We start from the raw sequence: 18,119 nt of genomic DNA, 5'->3' as shown, positions 1-18,119 counted from the left end.
TACAGTTATCTTGTGCCATTTACTGATGGAGAAGTCGAGGTTTTATGTGATGTTTTTGCTTGTCTTAGACAGTCTGACAAGCTAGAAGCATACATGGTTCGCACCAGGCTTTCTAGCTCCAGAATGTAGGGCATTGATACTCAACAGCACAGTGCAGTTTCTTGCGATTCTTATTTTGTACATAGAAAGAAGTGTTTTTATATTCTCAGCTTTTTTTTTTGTCCCTTTTTTGATGTGCATAGAGTTCTGGGCAGAGTGCCAAGGTTTACTTTGTTTGTGACAGTGCCTCTTTTGTCTTTATTGGGACAGCTTCTTTTTCTTCCTGAGCTATTGATGAGAGGGAACATTGTCTTTGGTTTTATAGATGGTGAGCACTGAATAAGATATTCTCAGGTATAGACTTGTGCTTTATCACCGAAAGAAAATGACGGCAGCCACCACAGTTGAGTATGTGAACGCTGCTTCAGAGTCCTGTCATCTGTCAAGTGGAGTAGTGATTTTTCAGTTTCTTTAGAATTTCCATAACTGTAGGCTATGAAAGTCACAATTCGAGGGCCATAAGTCAATGAAAGATTGCTGGACAAAAACTTTCTGAATGCATCAGGCTGTACTTTGCTTGCTAGCTCTGCTTCTTAATGCTGAATACTTCTAAAGAAATGAATGCCTTGTGATAAAAATCAATTCATTTTAGTTAATCATATTAATGCATTTTACACATATGCCAATTTGCCTAGTGAACATATAATTAGTATCTTAGATGCCGATAATATTTTAGTCTAGAAATGATATTCAGAGGAAGCAGTCCATCCATCCATCCATCCATCCATCCATCCATCCATCCATCCATCCACCCATCCATCAATGTGTCTGATTGGAAATCAAGACCACATTCTTATACTGGACTATCCCCATCTAACTGCTGCCTTTTCTGAAGCAAGACACCTGCTTCAGATTTCACCTGTCAATACAATTATGGCTTGGGGTCAACTCTCCTTATAGCTGTGCTTCACCTCCCCACTACACACACATGGCCCTTCAGATTTCCCACAAACCAAGGTCCTTGTTCATTCTGAGGGGTTTGTAGTTCCATAACTGATGGTCAAATAAGTCAGTAGGGCATCTCATGCCAGGATAATTCTCTGAGAAGAGAGAAATGTTAAAAGCATGATCTTTAATGCAAGTTTGACTTTCCTCTCAAAGTTTTATAAAACTTCATGTTTTCAAACCTCCCAAAGTTTTCTGCTGATTTTGGTTGTCTCTTATTAGCAGCCGTTCTCAGTGAAATGCTTTGATGAGCCTTCTTGACTCTCTCTTTCTGTTATACCATCGAGTACTGCACATTCCCTGCTCACACATTTTTCTATTAGCTCATTATCACTTAACCTGTAAAAGAATCAACAAATCAGGAGACTTTGGGTGACAGTCTTCATTCTGTAGCTGCTGTGTGCATTTAACCGATTAGCTGGCATGGCAAAGCCTTATTTACACACCTGGAGAACTGGCAGAATAACTTGGCATTTGTATGAAGATTAAAAATGCTGTCAGCAAAGCTCTATGCTCTGGATGATTGGATTAGTGTCTTTCTTTCCTCCATCTTTGTTGGAGTGTTACAGTGCAGGCCAGCATAATCCCCAGCATAGACCTTCTGGGAAAACTCATCTCGCTTTGACCTGCTCCCTTCCACTGTGTCCCACTCATCAGGTCTGACTTAGCATCCTAGGGTCTTACCTATAATGAATAGAACCTAAAGGCAGCTTACTTGGCTCTATACAGTCTGTCAGCTACCTTATACCTTTTGGTACTCAGCAAAAAAGTCCCTTTCCAATATTTCCAGGTATTTTGAATTACTTGCCATTTTACTTCTTGTGATTTAAAGAAAATAAGTACGAAGATGGTAAGTATCGAGAACTGAAGAAAAACTGTAATTACAGAATAAAATGGAAAGAAATGGCCAAGATGAAAGAGCAGGTGAAGCATGTACACACATAGGAAGAAACCCTTCCTAAATCTCCTAGATTGACCAATAAGTAAGAGGGAGAATGGAGGTGCATAAATGTCTTGTTAGGAAATGAGCTGGAGATTTCCAAATGAAGGAGCACATATGTTCTGTATAACTTATGAAAATAGGTCCACAGAGGGGCATAATAGTGTACCTGTAGTCTATACTATGTACCAGACTGAGACAAAAGACTACATCAGCAAACAAGTTTGGGATCAGCTTTAGCAACATAGTGCCATACTGTCGCTAAAGGTGTTTTACAAAACAAGGAAGAAAGAAGAAAAGAAAGGCAGAAATCCACATTCAGGCACTACCATGTTTCAATGAACTCAAAGAATCTCTTAAAGCAGAAACAAATGTTGAAGTCATAGGAGACAAGTTTTAGAACATCTTCAGCAACCAACAACTACATTCAATAACTAACAACTATATTCAATCACCAACAACTACACAGAAAGCAGAGGTATCCAAAGGCAGATACAGGAAGAAAAAAGACTTCTAAGTTTCATGATGGTAAAGTAGGGCTAAGTACATTATCACTGTTGTTCAGTCAGAGCAAAATGGTTGCTGGGGAAGAGTTCCCAAAGACTCAGGTGTTTGAGGCTTATTTCCAGAGTCTCTGGTATTTCCGTGAGTAAACAGAACCTGCAGGAGGTGGAGAGAATGGGAGGAAGTTGAGCAAATGAGGGTGTAATCTTGAAGTGAATATTCAGATCCTGTCTTCTTTATTTGCTTCTCAGAGGCCATAGGCTGGCAGGTTTTCTCTAATATCTGCCAACTGTGGGGCACTTCCTTGCTAATGGTCTATATGCAATAGAGCTTACTAAATATGATCAGAGACTTCCAGATATGCCAGCCAAAATAAGCTTTTGTACTTCATTAGTCAAACTTGGCTATTTTATTTTACTTCTTTAATCACAATGACAAAAAGCTGACTACCATATAAAAATTCAGTCAGTAGTGGTATTTAGTTCTCATGTGTTGTCCCTTTCAGAATCTCCCTGCCTTTGCTGATACCATTGTATGGGTTGGGTTCATTTTATCCATTCTTTTTTTTTTTTTTTTTTTTTTAAAGATTTATTTATTATATGTAAGTACACTGTAGCTGTCTTCAGACACTCCAGAAGAGGGCGCCAGATCTCGTTACGGATGGTTGTGAGCCACCATGTGGTTGCTGGGATTTGAACTCTGGACCTTTGGAAGAGCAGTCGGGTGCTCTTACCCACTGAGCCATCTCACCAGCCCCATTTTATCCATTCTTATTAGTCAAAAGTGTCATGGTATCCATATGTTCATGTGTTCATATCTGTGTGCCAGTGTCTAGAACAGACAGTGAGAGCTCTAATGCTATCTCTAAATGGATGAGTAAATTAGCAAAGAGTGGCAGGTCTCAAAACATGTAGTCACTATAAATATAAATTATAATAGTTACAGCAAGTTAATTGTGTTGGCTTCATCATCCTTCTGAGATGGTAAACAACATTTCTCTTATTTTAGTAAATAGTGAGAGAGGGACTTAAACACTAAACACCCTTCTGTCCTTCTTGGCCCGAGCTAAGTAAAAACCATTCTTTTTGGCATAAACCCAAAGGAAGACAAGTCATACACAGGTGTCAGTGTCCTAGTATCTGCAGTGGGTAACTTAAGCCTCACAGAATTCCCCAGTTCAGGACAAGTTCACCACGCACATGTGGTTTTCTTGATACCTCTTCATTTGTTTTAGCTAAGAATGTAGTTGAACATGGTAAGGCATGTTTGAAATCCTCACATTCAAATTCCAGGCTAGTCTGAACTACGCAGTGTGAATGCATCATTTTATCTTAAAAAAAAAAAAAGTCTAATTCTAAATAGTGTCTCTACTAGTTAGTGCATTTTTATATTGTGTTAGGGTTTGGAAAGTATACTATTTTATACATTGTAGGAGCTGTGGCAAATATATTGCCATTTAATTTACTCCTTCATAGAAGTTGAATGCATTCGTTTATTTCTTTTTTTTTGTCTGTTTGTTTTTTTTTTATTAGGTAATTTCCTCAATTACATTTCCAATGCTATCCAAAAAGTCCCCAATACACTCCCGCCACCCCCAACCCCCCACCCACCCACCCCTACCCCTTGGCCCTGGCGTTCCCCTGTACTGGGGCATATAAAGTTGGCAAGTCCAATGGGCCTCTCTTTCCAGTGATGGCCGACTAGGCCATCTTTTGATACATATGCAGCTAGAGTCAAGAGCTCTGGGGTACTGGTTAGTTCATAATGTTGTTCTACCTATAGGATTGCAGATCCCTTTAGCTCCTTGGGTACTTTCTCTAGCTCCTCCATTGGGGGCCCTGTGATCCATCCAAAAAGGGAGACATAACAACAGACCCTGAAGAAATCCAAAACACCATCATATCCTTCTACCAAAGGCTATACTCAACAAAACTGGAGATCCTGGATGAAATGGACAAGTTTCTAGACAGATACCAGGTACCAAAGTTAAATCAAGATCAGGTTAATGATCTAAACAGTCCCATATCCCCTAAAGAAATAGAATCAGTCATTAATAGTCTCCCAACCAAGAAAAGCCCAGGACCAGATGGGTTTAGTGCAGAGTTCTATCAAACCTTCAAAGAAGAACTAATCCCAGTTCTTCACAAACTATTCCACAAAATAGAATCAGAAGGTACTCTACCCAACTCATTCTATGAAGCCACAATTACTCTGATACCTAAACCACATAAAGACCCAACAAAAATTGAGAACTTCAGACCAATTTCCCTTATGAATATTGATGCAACAATCCTCAATAAAGTTCTCGCTAACTGAATTCAAGAACACATCAAAACAATCATCCATCCTGACCAAGTAGGATTCATCCCAGGGATGCAAGGATGGTTCAATATAAGAAACTCCATCAATGTAATCCATTATATAAACAAACTCAAAGACAAAAACCACATGATCATCTCCTTAGATGCTGAAAAAGCATTTGACAAAATCCAACACCCATTCATGATAAAAGTCTTGGAAAGATCAGGAATTCAAGGCCCATACCTAACCATGATAAAAGCAATCTACAGCAAACCAGTAGCCAACATCAAAGTAAATGGTGAGAAGCTGGAAGCAATCCCACTAAAATCAGGGACTAGACAAGGCTGCCCACTCTCTCCCTACCTATTCAGCATTCGTTTCTTTTCTACCCTAGTGGTCCTGATCCATCAGGCTTATGAGTTGACCTTTCATAGAATTATATGTTCTAAGTAAAGTTGAGTACATGTAAGAAGCATTCTGGAAGATACATTCTGTCCTTCATAGTTAACTTTTTTTCTCAAATTCTGAAGGTTTGTTGTCTATAAAGTATATCTTGATGGAACCTTTCAAACACTGACAGGAATCATTTTATAGCTGCCCCATGAGAGACTCTGCCAGAGCCTGACCAATACAGATGTGGATGTTTGCAACCATCCATTGAATTGAGTATGGGGACTGCAATGGAGGAGTTATAGAAAGGACTGAAGGAGCTGAAGGGGTTTGCAAACCTATAGGAAGAACAACAATATCAACCAACCAGATTCCTCAGAGCTCCCAGGGACTAAATCATCAACCAAGGAGTACACATGGAGGGACTCACAGTTCCAGCCATATATGCAGCAGAGGATGGCTTTGTCAGACATGAATGGGAGTAGAGGCCCTTGGTCCTGTGAAGGCTTGATGCCCCAGCATAGAGGAATGCTAGAGTGATGAGGCTGGAGTGGCTGGGTAGGTGGGGGAGGACCCTCATCGAGTCAGGGGAGAGGGATAGGGGGTTTGTTATGAGGAAACTGGGAAGGTGGGAAGGGGGATAACATTTAAAATATAAATAAATAAAATAACCAATAAAAAAGAGCTTTTTAAGATAGTTAAGATAGAGCTTTTCTTTTCATAGTTCATAAGCCAATTATTTTTCAGCACTAAATAATGTTCCATTGTGTGGATATACTACAGGTCAGATCCATTCACCTACTGAATGACACTGTACTAGTTGTTTTCCTTGTTTCTATGACTAACAATAATAAGCAATTAAAAAAAGTAGACTTTACTGTGGCTTATATTTTGAGGAGATCATTTCATCCCAGCAACTGAGACTGGAAAGGAAGGCATGGCAGAAATATCCAGAGACAGGCTGATCACATTGTATCTATATTCAGGAAGCAGAGGTGAACAGACAGGAAGGCCCAACTAAAACTCTCAAGCTCTGCCCAATTCCTATAGTTAGACTTTATGTCCTAAGCATTTCATAGTCTTTGCAGACAGTGTAACAGACTGAAGACCAAGGATCCAAACACAAAAGCTCTCAGGGGACAGTCACAGTCAAGCCTTGCAGACATTCCCTTTGAATCCTGGTATTTGAGAATAAAATCACTATAAACATATATGTGTAGCTTTTTCTGGTTTGCTGGTTTGGGAAATAATAGCCCCAAATCTGATACCATGATATGTAGATTGTTGTACAAGGGAAAATACATGATATCAGCAGATGTGGACTCTGGTTCTCTTCTGAGCCCTTGATCTACCTATAACCCATATCCTCCAACCAAGAACACAATCACTCCCAATCGCCCCTGAAATAGCATTAAATAAGGAAAATTGAACTTATAACAAAATGAAGTGCTTGAAAATCAAACATGATAGCTGATAAAAATCCAGAAGATATACTGGTGGAGTTTACACACATCCATGTATCTGTAGGTCAGAGAACAACCTTAGCGATTTCATGACTTTTTCATTTAAGATGGATTGTTTGAGTTGAAGGATAATGCCTGCTCTTTCTTCCTCTAAGTTGTTTTTGGTCATTGTGTTTACGAGAATATCCAAAAGCAAAGTAAGATGAGTAAAGTCCTATAATTCTGAGGGCCTCTGGGCAAATTAATAGATTTCTACAGAGCACTTAGAAGTGACTATCCCTTCTTGGTGACTCCATGACAAGTCCAGAGACGAGGTATGATTTTTATCCAATTATCAGATAAATAAGTTCAAGCTACTAAGTTTCTAGTAGTTTTGTAAACAAAAATACACACCTTGAAGAGGAAAGAAGATTTAAGACTTCATGTGAATATTTGGGAAATACAATTGAAGTATAGTCTTGATTGGAGAGTGCTCCTAGTATGTCTGGGATCAACTTGACTGGAGTGGAGGACCAGGATGATTTTAGGGGCAGGCCTACATGTCACAAGAGCTGACACCCCACAATGCACACTGAATAGGAGGGAGGGTAACTTACTCCTGAAGCTGCAGTAGTTCACAAGGGCAGCTGATGATAACAGCAATTTCACCACTTAACTACCTTGGATGCCAGTTCTGTGAAATTGCAACTTTTACCTATAATCACAGATCAACATATTTAAGACTATAAAAGACCTAAGATTTCTCTCGTTTCAGGCCTCTGTCTTCATATAGTCTGTTACTGTCTTCCTAGAAACAAAACATAGTAATGGAAGGAAGCAAAGAGCCATCATCTTCAACTCTACTCATCAGAGTGGCAGACAATCTAAACTGCAAGGGCAAGTGGCATATTTACCTGAGTGTCTTCAAACAGGGAGAGTCTTATTTACCACCACTGCAAGTTTAAAAGATGATTCTGTATCTATTCAGCTAACATAAACATTTGAAATGTTACTTTCAGATTCAAGTAGTGAGTGGAACATAGTGAGAGCTTAGATACTCTTTGTAAATAAGTCTTCTAAATCCCAGAAAAATGTGAATAGCAGAAAAAAATCTCTAGAACTTTTTGATTGCTTCTTTTTTCTTACTTGGGTTTTCTGACCAAAAATTGCCTGTGATTTCTTAATGATATTTATTGTTTGCTTACCCAGTGTGAGCCTGGCAAAGAATCATACCGTGAATAAATGAGGTAAAGAGATTAATCTCATATATCAATGCTTGTCAATGGTGCGTGATCAATCTCTAACAGCAAAGGAATGACAACCTTAGCCTTGTTTATTGTGTGGAGAGAGGATAGCAGAAACATGCTAATGGGAGGTTGTAGTTATACCATTATTTATGGCAGATCATGCTGATCTTTAGGACGATTAGAAACACCATTACGTATTTGATGCCATTCATTTCATTTCTGTCAGAGTAGCCGGAGGACGCAAGGAATATATATCATCTCAGCATGCAGTCTGTATGGTACCTGAGCTGGTTAGAACTTGGAGCAGAGTGTCCTTAAAGGAGAGAATATTCTTAGCAGTAAGCATGTGATCATTAAGGAGGACACCTTTGCTAAGTGTGCATTAACACTGCAGTCGTCATTAAGCCCAGATGTCACACCTCCAAGCAGGCATTCCAGGAAGTAAAACATCTATGTTTTGAAGTCTGTCTGACCTGGGCTTGAAATTCTTTTAACTTTTTTCCCTCCTTCCCTTCCTTTCTGTCCTTCATTTTCTCCCCCCTTCAGTCCCTTCAGTGTTCCATTTCTTTATCTCTCACCCTTTCCCCATTCATAATTTTTAATGTAATTACCAGTGTGTCAACTCATTAAGAAGCCAAACCCTATTAAGCAGTCAGTGTGTAATGCCCACTTGAAATAAATGTGGTGTGATATATACCACGGATCATTGTAACACTTTCACATAAATTGTTCAATATCTCTGAATTCCTAGTGGTGGGTTAGATATTGAAAATGACTAGACCAGAGGTCACTGTCAATTTTTTCTGATACAGAATTGTTTGCTTGGAAATAAACATATCAAAACCCACTCCTTCCTGTGCCAATCATTCTGGAAAATGTAGAGTAAAGGTGAGGGAGAGAAGGACCGTACCTTCTGAGCTTAAAGTTTAAACTTCTGAGATGGTGTCTACTTCAATTTCCATTGTTCTTAGTGAAGGAAAGAAACCTGGAATGAAATCCATCTGTTCCTTCAAAAGCAATATTGGAGAGAGAGAAGCAGCTGCTTCAATATTCCCAGCAGTGGTTATAGGAATTTTACTCCAGGATAGAGATGTACAGTGGTTATCTTCCGTCTAGTTATCAGAAAGCCCTCTTTCCCACTCATAAAACCACGTCCTCTGCCATCCATAAAAAAGATGGTATCTTGGAGACCATCTGCCTTCCTTACTTGGTTCAGAGCTCAGGTGGGGAAGATCAGTGATATTTATTATGCCACTGTGAATCCCATTAAATGGTAATTATTGTTTCATTGGGACTCTTTTGTAGAATATAATTTTTTAAAATGCCACTTGACCCTAATGACTGCACATGCTGGCATAATAGACCCAGGGCATGGTCACAGGCCTCTTGTTCTCTGTGAGAGAGTCAATTGCAGGATCATCCTTTCTCCCCTAAAGAGGCAGTTAAGGCAGTAAGGAGGCTGCCCCTGTATGCTTTTTCTCCCGTTTCCTTACTTAGAAAATAATGGCCTGGTTCCAAAGGAGTTGTCAAAGTTTCCTACTCATTTTCTTAATTACTCTTCTTAATGGAGTAATTGCACTTTGGGTATGTAATCATTTTAAAATTTGCTGGAGTTTACTACACCCTGGTGAAGGAAGACATCTTCATTTTTAGATTATAAAGCCACCAGGCCCAAGGAAGTGGCATTCCTAACATTACACAGCAAACTTGTAAATTAGCTGGGGTGTATGCAAGCAGACTAAATTAGAGGTCACTCGTGAGCTCTGTTCTAAGGGAAGCTGACCTGGAGACCATCAACGTGAAAATACTGGGAAGACATTTTTGTTGTGCTCATTATAATTGAATTTTTGAGGCCATTCACATGATAATTTGGCGTTCTGATTTAAAGCTCTACCTTCGCAGGAGTCCCATCAATAGTCTTAGGGAAAAAGAAAACCTCCAAAGGCATTAAAATTCGGTGTACCTAATACAAAACTTGTAACTATTTCTCCAGATATTTATTAGCACCTGATATGCCTAGGCACTAAAATCACCCTGCAATAAATTGGGAGAGACGACTTAGATTTTTTCCAGTTATCAGAGAATGTTATTGTTGAAAATCCAATAATACCCACCTAAATTTTTAGAATTGATACTGCAGTAGAAATAAACATCAAATTCATCCAAATTGCTTGCTTCCTCTTTCCCTTATTGGGCGACACTATGATGCTAGAGGAGAAGTTATTTGCTGTTGGTGTATTTTTTATGGTAGAAGTATGGTAATTTGAGTGATGTAGCATCCCTGCCCCCAAACCCAAGCATGTAAAGACCTCATTTTAGTGGTTTGTTTCAGCCATGGTGGGATGGTGTGCAGCGAGGAGTCAGTAGATACTGTGCTGCAGAATGGCATTTCTTTGCTGACTAACTATACTTAAATAAATAATGGAGAACACACTTTAATACGATTAAATTTAAATTTTTTTCTGTCCCATGTCTTACATTTTGTCCAGTAGCTCAAGCTAATTAAAGACAATATTTCAAAAATATTACTCAGGTCAGCAAAAAATTGCTTATAGCAGACTGGATGGTTTACTCTTCAATATTTGTCTTCATTATTCCTCCCTACTTTTATGTGTTAATGGGAACTTAAACGGCAATCAACATTTCTGTTAAAAATACAAATTGAAACCAAAAATTTGTTATAGATATAAGGGGTTAGCAAAATTCATTGAAAGAATTCTGCGAGGGTCAATTCATGTGGGGCCAACATTATCTTCTTTATTTGATTATTTTTGAGTTGTGATTACACTCTCTTCTAGTAGCAATTTTTATATATAATATAATGTACACATATAGATACATAATGACATCCTACAGAGATGTAACAGGTGAGATAAATAGTAATTGCACCCAGAAGTTATGACTTAGTTTTCAGTATCTGTAACTATCAAATAATATGGATTGAACAACGACCATGAATGAGTTACTACTGCTGAAGAGGTGACTAAGGAAGTTAAGAGGAAGTGCTTAAGCTGGATAATCTGCAACACCTGAGATACAAACTTGAAGAAGCCCAGAGGAAGAGAATTCCATCTAGCCCCCAAAATAGAGTGGCATGGCCATTACTGGAGACAAGACACAATCTGCTCTGCTCTAACGTCTACTCCAACTTGATAACTTGTTTGAGCACTTGCTTGTGTTCCACCACCACTGTTGCTGAGGAGTGAGTGTCTAGACCATGGGTCTTTGCTTCCTTCCCCAGATAAACTACTGAACTGCTGCTGAAAGATTTTATCTTCTGCCACCTTCCATCCGAGCTCTTGCTCCAAAATGTTCTTTCCTACCACTGCCCGAATAGCTATTCTACTGCCATTTGTGGCTGAGATTTTAGAGCATCTCAGATTATGGTCTGTGACTTGCGTTGTTTCCTTCTCTGGATGATTACTGTTCTCAATAAGGCAGTGCCTTGGAATTTTGAAGGCCTCACCAACTCCCGAGACTGGATTGATTCACTGATTTTAGCTTGTTTACCTTCCCTATGACTCTATTGCCTTGCTGTCATGATTCACCTCTATAGCTTCTCAGTCTATGTCTCAATATGCCCCAGCATTCTGGCTGTCCTGGTGATGTATGATTGAATTTAGTTTCTCCTGTGCTGTCTTGGATCACTTTATTGACCTTACTGATGAAAGAGCTGCCTGAGAATGGAGGTATTTTCAAATTTGATTAATATTCCCTGATATAAAATCTCAGTGTGCTAAAAACTTTACTGTCACTAAACGGGGGGGGGGGGGGTAGGGGGAAGAACAATTTAGCAGCACCTGGTCAGATTTGTTAAGTGCAGTCGGTACTCCTGTGTTTGCAACTCGTTAGCAAACATTAAAAACCAAACCCGAACCAGATTACCACTCCAGTTTCTCATTCTCACTTCAGCAATGAGCAGAATCATGTATGTTATTAATTCATGTAGATTTTACATATTTAATAATTTTTGTGTGTCATCTGTACATGTGCTTACAAGTAAATCTTAAGACCTTTAAAACAATGGTCCCCACTCCTTCTGGGGACATGGGACTGAGTGATAAGGATAGGAAGGTCTAAACATTTTGGCAATAGTGAAGGTTTTCTGGATGTATAACTTTGGCAAATATTAATTCATATTCCAAGACACAGTGACTTGAGCTGCTTTCTGGCAATGCTTACCAATGTTACAGCCTGCAAGTTCTCCGGCAGCCTGGCTTCTGAATACGCAACACATACTTCTGTTTCATATATTCCCATACAATTTCAGCAAACGCTTCTGGGAACACCTCAGCTCAGATGGACCAGCGACTAGTGTAGTTATGAACCACAGTGCTTTACTGTACCAAAATGATCTTAACTCTCATAAAAAGCTAAATGGTTCGTTTAGGGAAAACAGAAGCTTTCAATATTTTCCCATTTTCATTCTGGTATCAAATTAGTATACTTTTATGATATTGTTTTAGAATGTTTGATTTAAAAAATTGTTACTTTTCTGGCAGTTCCTCAGAAAATTGGACATAGTACTACCAGAGGATCCAGCAATACCTCTCCTGGGCATATATCCAGAAGATGTCCCAACCGGTAAAAAGGACACATGCTCCACTATGTTCATAGCAGCCCTACTTATAATAGCCAGAAGCTGGAAAGAACCCAGATGTCCCTCAACAGAGGAATGGATACAGAAATTATGGTACATTTACACAATGGAGTACTACTCAGCTATTAAAAAGAATAAATTTATGAAATTCCTAGCCAAATGGATGGACCTGGAGGGCATCATCTTGAGTGAGGTAACACAATCACAAAAGAACTCACACAATATGTATTCACTGATAAGTGGATATTAGCCCAAAACTTAGGATACCCAAGATATAAGATACAATTTGATAAACGCATGAAACTCAAGAAGAATGAAGACCAAAGTGTGGACACTGTGCCCCTTCTTAGAATTGGGAACAAAACACCCAGGGAAGGAGTTACAGAGACAAAGTTCGGAGCTGTGATGAAAGGATGGACCATTTAGAGACTGCCATATCCAGGGATCCATCCCATAATCAGCTTCTAAACGCTGATTGCATACACTAGCAAGATTTTGCTGAAAGGACCCAGATATAGCTGTCTCTTGTGAGAAGATGCTGGGGCCTAGCAAACACAGGAGTGGATGCTCACAGTCAGCTATTGGATGTATCACAGGGCTCCCAATGGAGAAGCTAGAGAAAGTACCCAAGGAGCTAAAGGGATCTGCAACCCTATTGTTGGAACAACATGATGTACTAACCAGTACCCCGGAGCTCTTGTCTCTAGCTGCATATGTATCGAAAGATGGCCTAGTCGGCCATCACTGGAAAGAGAGGCCCATTGGACTTGCAAACTATATATGCCCCAATATAGGGGAATGCCAGGGCCAAAAGAATGGGAATGGGTGGGTAGGGAAGTGGGGGGCGCTATGGGGGACTTTTGGGATAGCATTGGAAATGTAATTGAGGAAAATATGTAATAAAAAATATTAAAAATTAAAAAAAATTGTTACTTGATTGATGACTTTAGTTTCATAAAATAAATGAATAATTAAGATGTGATTGGAAGATGGCAGCAGGGGCTGCACACTGCTGTTGCTGCCCCCAAATGGTCTCAACTACATAGCACCATACTACTGCAGCTACTGAAGGTCACGTGTCTGCAGCAGGACCCCAACCCCAGCAGAAAGAATATGATCTGAACTTTCAGAGGACCCTGCTTGATCTCATAGAGATTTGCCAACCTGCCTCACAATGCCAAGCTGGAGATGGTGCCTGTGTCCTGGAGCTACACTAGTGGGCCTGAGAACATGATTCAAATTGTTGGACATTTTCTGTTCTAGCCAGACCCTTTGGGAACTTCGAGGGAAAACTAGCCCAACTCCTATGCTGGAGATTGTTGGAAAGGATGCTGGGAGAACTGGCTACCAGGTCTGCTTTTAAATAGATGCCTCAGCCATTTATCCCAGGATTTGAGAGTTAACAACTGGTAGCTCTGCCTTTGTAGAACTGGGACTAAAAGGCACTACCTTCAGGGTTGTCATAAAGTAGTGTGACACCATGGGCAAACAGGAGTTGGTAGCAGTCCAGCCTGCTCTACTAGCCCCTTGCTTTCTTTGAAGTCTGGAGAGTTCAATAGCAAAGACCTGAACCATCAGGGTGATACAAGTACCTCAGGGTTAAGGGTGTTCCAAAGGCAGCAAATACTCAGGGGAAGCAAAGCACAAAGGAGCCTGCCTCTGCCATATTCCTTTCTTTCCATGGTAGGGGCCAGTGGGTGGAGACAGAAGGGTCCATCTGAGCCCAAGATGTAAAACCCTGGTAATGATCACAGCAGGAGCCCGAACCACTGCTTAACTGAGATCCTGGAGTGTGCCACCTGGGTCTGGAGGGCCTGTTGCTGTCCTGGCCAGCAGAGGTACCTGGTGAGTTCTTTAAAGTGACCTTGGATGATGTGAGGAGACACCTGGAGCACCTCATGAGTGAGCGAGCAGAAGTGTCTGGAAAAAGACCTCTTAGCGACCAAGGCCTTCAGGGAGGCTCAGATGAAAGAAAAACTGACTGACATTCTACAGGGTTTCTTTTACCCATGAGCCAGTGGGGGGACCTGTGAGACTCTCTTAGGAGCTGGCTGTTCATCACTCCTCCCAAAATGTTCCTGGATGACCACATACTGACTCTCTTTTAGATAAATCTCTTCTGTGCTTCTGTGTGTGCTTTGGGACTGAAGAACCAAGAGGTCTCTACCTGGAACCTGAGCTGTTAGAACATGCTGTCTCCCCACCTGCTGCTGCTATTCTGGTGGCCAGGTGTATGTCCCAGGCCACCAGGCCCGTACCACTTCTATCAGCCCCTGACTGCTACACCCACTCCAGTAGTGACTCGAGTGTAGTCCTAGAAACCTGGATGCAGTCCAGAGGTGAAAAGTTCATGGAAACTTAGTCTCCTGGAACCATGGCATCCCGTATATAACAAATGCTCCAAACTTGTCCTTACGATGGATCTGTGTGCTTTCTTTTAGTATTGTTTCATTAGAGGTGGCTCCAGCAATGACTTGCCAAATACCTAAGCAAAATTGAACATTGTTTCCTGGCCTTTACCAATGGCCTAGGTAGTCCTTGAGACGACCCTGGGCTTGAAATTCATTAAGAATGTTACCTATTCAGTAACACTTAGAATTGCCTCTAGTATTGTAAGAGAGATAGTGAAAGAAATCAAGCATTACTACTTACTACATAGAGTTAGAAATCTCAGGGAAAGCTTAGCAATGTAAGTTTAGAATTCTTATTATAGTTTTGTATGGCATACTATATTACTCATTAGTAGAAAGTCCCCCCACAATCACTTAGAATAAAAGTCAAATCACTCCTATATACAGGAATTTACAATGGTTTAGGAAGTAGATTGTGGTTTTAGAATATTGCATTATTCATGAGAAGGTTAGCTAGAGCGGAACTCCCTAATTAGAATCATGACTTGGGTGTGAAAGCCCTTGCCCTGGGAGTGTAAAGACCTCACACCTGGCTTCTAAGACTATAGCTGACCTTAGGTAGAGCTGACCTTGTCTCAGTTGTTTTATTGCCCAGTTCCTGCCAGTCTTTATGTTTGCACTCCTCTGTTTTGTGTTAGAGTCATTAAGCATCCAGTAGCCTCATTGTACCTGGTTGATGTGTCACCTAACTTTCCTCTTTTCTTCTGTATTAAAACTCTGATGCTCGCTTTGAGAAAATTACATTCAGATACACACTCTCTTTGTGTCTGCATCTGTTTGTCATTGGAGCCAACTCCTTGCTCACCTGTAACTGGAACCCTGATTTCTCCTGTAGATTGAGGGAGGCCGAATGAGGCAGGTTCGAGGCACCTGACCCTGTGTCCCTAGAGTCCAAGTCAATCACCAAGGAGGGGACACTGGGGCTGCCAAAGCCCTCCTAGCATGTAAGAAGTAACCTGGGTGAAGTGCCAAGTTGCTGAAGATGCCAACTGGCAAAAAGTGAAAGCCTGGAGATGCCCATTTTCAGCTACTCCCCCCCAAGGAATACTACAACAACAACTACTACTACTACTACTACTACTATGAAGACTACAACAACGATGACGATGAAAACGGCAAGGACAACGACGAGGACTACTATTACTTGAATTTATCTTGGGATCAGGACAGAAATTTCAGCAATTCCTTACACAAATTTCTACTATTTTTACAATGTATTTAGGCAAACTGATACTCTCAGAATTGATGGTTATAACATCAAAATATCAACCAGCTAAAACAACAACAACAACCCATTAAAGATGACTCACTTATAGTGGTTGAATGAGAATGTCCATAATAGGACCATGTATTTGTATACTTGGTCTCCAGTTGGTAGAACTCTTTGGGAAGGTTTAGACGATGTGTTCTTGATACAGTAAATAAGACACCAGGGCCTGGCTTTGAGGCGTTTACCATCTCTCCCCAGTTCGAGAACTTTACTTGCTGCTCCAGCCACCACACTGCCTGCTTGCTGCCATGCCTTCCTGGGCTGATGTACTCTTACCCTTCTGGAATCACTTTTGTAAGTCACTATTGGCAGTGGTGTTTTATCACAACAGAAAATTAACTAATTCCATCTTCCTGCTGTAGCACAAATCTTGCCCAGCTTCAATTCTTCACATAATACTCAATAAGCATATGCATCTCGTTAATATAAAAAAATCTCATTTCATTCTTAATAAATTGTCATTCTTTTGCATAACAAAATATTTTAAAGTGATTTTTTTTAATTAGGTAATTTCCTCAATTACATTTCCAATGCTATCCAAAAAGTCCCCAATACACTCCCCCAGCAGTCCCCCACCCACCCACCCCCACCCCTTGGCCCTGGCATTCCCCTGTACTGGGGCATATAGAGTTGGCAAGTCCAATGGGCCTCTCTTTCCAGTGATGGCCGACTAGGCCATCTTTTGATACAAATGCAGCTAGAGACAAGAGCTCTGGGGTACTGGTTAGTTCATAATAATGATCCACCTATGGGGTTGCAGTTCCCTTTAGCTCCTTGGGTACTTTCTCTAGCTCCTCCCTTGGGGGCACTGTGATCCATCCAATAGCTGACTGTGAGCATCCACTCCTGTGTTTGCTAGGCCCCCGCATTGTCTCACAAGAGACAGCTATATCTGGGTCCTTTCAGCAAAACCTTGCTAGTGTATGCAATGGTGACAGTGTTTGGAAGCTGATTATGGGATGGATCACTGGATATGGCAGTCTTTAGATTGTCCATCCTTTCTTCACAGCTCCAAACTTTATCTCTGTAACTCTTTCCATGGGTGTTTTGTTCCCAATTCCAAGAAGGGACACAGTGTCCACACTTTGGTCTTCATTCTTCTTGAGTTTCATGCGTTTAACAAATTGTATCTTATATCTTGGGTATCCTAAGTTTTTGGGCTAATATCCACTTATCAGTGAGTACATATTGTGTGAGTTCCTTTGTGAATATGTTACCTCACTCAGAATGATGCCCTCCAGATCCATCCATTTGCCTAGGAATTTCATAAATTCATTCCTTTTAATAGCTGAGTAGTACTCCATTGTGTAAATGTACCACATTTTCTGTATCCATTCCTCTGTTGAGGGGCATCTGGGTTCTTTCCAGCTTCTGGCTATTATAAATAAGGCTGCTATGAACATAGTGGAGCATGTGTCCTTCTTACGGGTTGGAACATCTTCTGGATATATGCCCAGGAGAGGTATTGCTGGATCCTCTGGTAGTATTATGTCCAATTTTCTGAGGAACCACCAAATTGATTTCCAGAGTGGTTGTACCAGCTTGCAATCCCACCAACAATGAAGGAGTGTTCCTCTTTCTCCACATCCTCTCCAGCATCTGCTGTCACCTGAATTTTTGATCTTAGCCATTCTGACTGGTATGAGGTGGAATCTCAGGGTTGTTTTGATTTGCATTTCCCTGATGATTAAGGATGTTGAACATTTTTTCAGGTGCTTCTCTGCCATTCGGTATTCCTCAGGTGAGAATTCTTTGTTCAGTTCTGAGCCCCATTTTTTAATGGGGTTATTTGATTTTCTGGAGTCCACCTTCTTGAGTTCCTTATATATATTGGATATTAGTCCCCTATCTGATTTAGGATAGGTAAAGATCCTTTCCCAATCTGTTGGTGGTCTTTTTGTCTTATTGATGGTGTCTTTTGCCTTGCAGAAGCTTTGCAACTTTATGAGGTCCCATTTATCGATTCTTGA

The 18,119-nt window shown here is 40.5% G+C and overlaps 1 pseudogene; it reads left to right on the top strand.

The window, feature by feature from the left end:
- The first annotated feature begins 10,821 nt into the window (after positions 1-10,821).
- LOC110291944 (tether containing UBX domain for GLUT4-like) lies at positions 10,822-15,859 on the top strand (annotated as a pseudogene).
- The last annotated feature ends 2,260 nt before the right edge of the window (positions 15,860-18,119 follow it).

This window comes from Mus caroli, unplaced genomic scaffold, assembly GCF_978045245.1.
Source record: "Mus caroli unplaced genomic scaffold, Mus_caroli_1 scaffold_3, whole genome shotgun sequence".
Lineage (NCBI taxonomy): Eukaryota > Metazoa > Chordata > Mammalia > Rodentia > Muridae > Mus > Mus caroli.
Note: the sequence above shows the minus strand (reverse complement) of the source record. Positions and strands in the feature narration are given on the sequence as shown.